Source organism: Lycorma delicatula, chromosome 7 (assembly GCF_047948215.1).
Source record: "Lycorma delicatula isolate Av1 chromosome 7, ASM4794821v1, whole genome shotgun sequence".
Classification (NCBI taxonomy): domain Eukaryota; kingdom Metazoa; phylum Arthropoda; class Insecta; order Hemiptera; family Fulgoridae; genus Lycorma; species Lycorma delicatula.
In genome coordinates this window covers 50,417,996-50,421,429 of record NC_134461.1, presented here as the reverse complement: position 1 = coordinate 50,421,429, position 3,434 = coordinate 50,417,996, and the positions used below count along the sequence as shown (strand labels likewise).

The 3,434-nt window shown below is 24.3% G+C and overlaps 1 non-coding gene across 1 annotated transcript; it reads right to left on the bottom strand.

Annotated features, from left to right (window-relative positions):
• Window positions 1-1,983: 1,983 nt before the first annotated feature.
• Window positions 1,984-2,056, bottom strand: TRNAK-CUU (transfer RNA lysine (anticodon CUU)). The gene has a single exon. It is a non-coding gene; the product is annotated as a tRNA-Lys (tRNA).
• Window positions 2,057-3,434: the final 1,378 nt, after the last annotated feature.

Sequence of the window (3,434 nt, the reverse complement as noted above, 5' to 3'; positions counted from 1 at the left end):
CCAGAATAAAAAAGCTATTTGACTAGAATATATAATAAAAGGAGACTAATTAAAATGGTACTAAAAAGGATCAGTTCTAGAAGGTGAAAAAAATGTCCAGATAAGAGAAAAAAATACAGAAAAGACTATCTAAAAGAAAAAGGAGTATTAAACACTCATAGCTGAATATAGAAGAGAATGAAACGTATATGATACCAAGGGACTTGCCAAAGAGCAGACTTCCACATGATGAAAATTTTGTTTGAATAAGTATTAGAATAAAGGTGAAAGTATAAATAATATAAAAATCAACAGAAAAAAACGTTACTGTGACATATTTATAATAAATCTACAAAATGTTAAAGGGTATGTATGGAAAAAAGGGGTGGGCCGATTTTCAAGGGAAACAATCAGATTGATTCAGTTATTTAGTTGGAGAGACGCAGTTTATGTTTTTGACCTAGTTCCAGAAGAACTGTTGGTGAAAGGATAATGTCATTAAAAGGGTATTATTGAATACTGATTGAAACTAATACAAGATAAAAATGTTGTCTTAATAGTGTTAACGTATACAATTAAGGTTTTAATGTTTTAAGCTATTTGGAATTATAAACCTGAAAGGAAATAGTTTAATTAACTTTCATTGTTACCGTATTATATTTAGTTTTCAATTATTTTGTCAAATAAATTGTATTTTAAACAACAGATTAATTTGTTAACAATAATATAATTGTCGAAATTGATTAATAACAAAGTTTAGTAATCAAAAATTACGGACTTTTTTACCTGATTCTACTAGATTTTATAAATAAAATAACTTTATGATTGTAATAATGTTTGTTAGTCATTTAATCTAGTCTGATTAGATATTAATAGCTCATATAATGTTTAGTATACTTCAGGTAATAGTAGTAATTATTCTAGATGTTTATATTTTTGTAGAAGTATACTCACTTTTAATCAAAATTGATTGTTACTATAGATACTGTACTTCGGCTAATTGTCGACTTGAGTCTGCACAAGAATAATTAGTTTTGTAGTCTGTTATGAGATAGTATAACTTAAATTAAAAAAAAAAAATGAAATTGACAAGCAAAAAAACAGATTAGAAACACAATGTAAGGAATTCAGAATTCCGTAAAGTTAATTAAAAACCACACTTCACGAGAGTATTTATTTAAATAATTAGATATATATATATATATATATTTATATTTTTTTATTCTGAATAAATATTACATTTTTAATAAATTTTTTTAAAAACATAAACAAGTTAATAAAATTATATATACTGTATATCTTTAATTAAATATAATTTACCTTTTATACGAAGGTTCATGTTGAATAAAGAACATATTTCACTGTGACGTAATTCTGCAGAATCGTAAACCACGGAATGACAACCCTAACTTAGGTTATACTGTAAGGGTTGAACACCGCAATGTTACTGTCATCCTGTTTCTCCCACTACTCTATTTTTACAAAAAAAAATCTCTTTCATCCCTACTTTATACTTGAAGTATATATAAACATATACAACAAATAGGGTCATGAAATTATTTACACTACCACCGTACTTACTTAAACACGTAGCAATTTAAGGAAATTTACATTCATAAAAGAGATGGTTGTAAAAAAATATACCCTAGTTAAGAGCGTTTTAAAACAGTTTAAACTAGGGTGAAATTTTAGCCGTTAAATAAGCATATTTTAAGGAATAAGAACAGTTAATAAATGTAAGTTTTAAAAACATAACATAAAAACATTTTTTTTTTAATAATATAATAAATATATAAATGAGTTGTACAAATTAGATTTTTTAAATTAATTTAGAAATTAATTAAAAAATGACAGGGGATCAATCCGGCTAGTCTTGGAATTTGGAACATTCTAGTCATTATACACATACTAACGTACCCTGAAGCAGACAAGCTAGACGTAATTCAAAACAAAGATTTAAAAAAAACGTACATTTTTTTAACTTTCAAACAAAAAAAAAATAACCGCCCAACGTGGGGCTCGAACCCACGACCCTGAGATTAAGAGTCTCATGCTCTACCGACTGAGCTAGCCGGGCTTGGCAAGTCCAACACGTAGAGTTTCTATTTATTTTTAAAAATAAAACCTGCGGGGATCAATATTGAAGATACTTTGTAATTAGAAAAACGAAAATAAAGCATTACTTAGACATATTTTTAAAAAATTCTGCATAACTTTTTTTTATTAAAAAAATTATTCCTTTAATCTAAATTTTTTATTTTATTTTTAAATATTTTTATTCTATAAAAACCAGATTAAGTAAAACTCCGCTTAACAGCTGTCGAAATAAATTAGTAAAGATAAACATAAAAAAAATATCACTACAGCATTATATTCATCAAAATAATTTAAATAAAAAATAAAAATAGACTTTGGGTCTTTTCTGTTTTCCCCCACAATAACTAAAACTCATTAAGAAAATAATAATAGTTAAAAAAATAAATAAGATCAACATAATCTTAATTATGTTGATTCTGTATGCTGATGAAGTTTGTGTTTCAACATAACCTAACCAAACATAACCTTCACCGGCTTCGATACTTTTTTCAATTTTTTCTTTCAATTCAATATAATGTAATTCATATTTGAATACCTAACAAAAAAAATCATTGTGGAGGAAAAATAGAACTAATAAACAAAAATGAAAACATGGAAAGTATTAAAAAAATATTTTTTTCGGTCAATTAATTGAAATGTATATATTTTTACATTTCGCTAGTAGTATAAGTATATATATTTATTTTTTATCAAACTCTAGATAATTAAAAAGATTATGTGAAATTAACATAATTTTTACTGTAGATTTTACTTAATTTAATAATTTACTTATTTAAGTGTATTATAAATTATTAAAAAATTACTAAACAATCATTTTATTTTAACATATGCAATTTTTTGCATACGTAACAACATATCCTTGTTGTTAAGTTGCCAATTGAAATAAATGTAAAAGTAAAAAGTCCAAGAAAGGAATCAAATGCAATTCCTTCTCCTTGCTTACTTGTCAATAAACAAGTATTTATAAAATAGTTAAAAATAAATAGTAACACACAAATATATAAACACATACAAATTTTATTTGCCATGAACTGTACTCATTTTTGTTTTAACAGATTATCTTAAGAAATGCGATTAGAAGCCACTAAATCACTTCACAAAGGAAATTAAAATTATTGTAAGTAAAATAATTATTTTATTGTATTACAAAATAAATTATTTAACAGCAGTATTCCTTTATGTAAAAAAATAATGTTAAATTAACTCTTGATAAATATTCATTATATTCAAGAATAGATCATTTAATTAACATTCATTAATTAATTTAATTAAGCCATGAACTCTAAGAAAATAATCTTTATAGAAAAAAAAACAGCTAAAAGTTCATTTACATTTTTATTTTTGGCTTATTATATTTT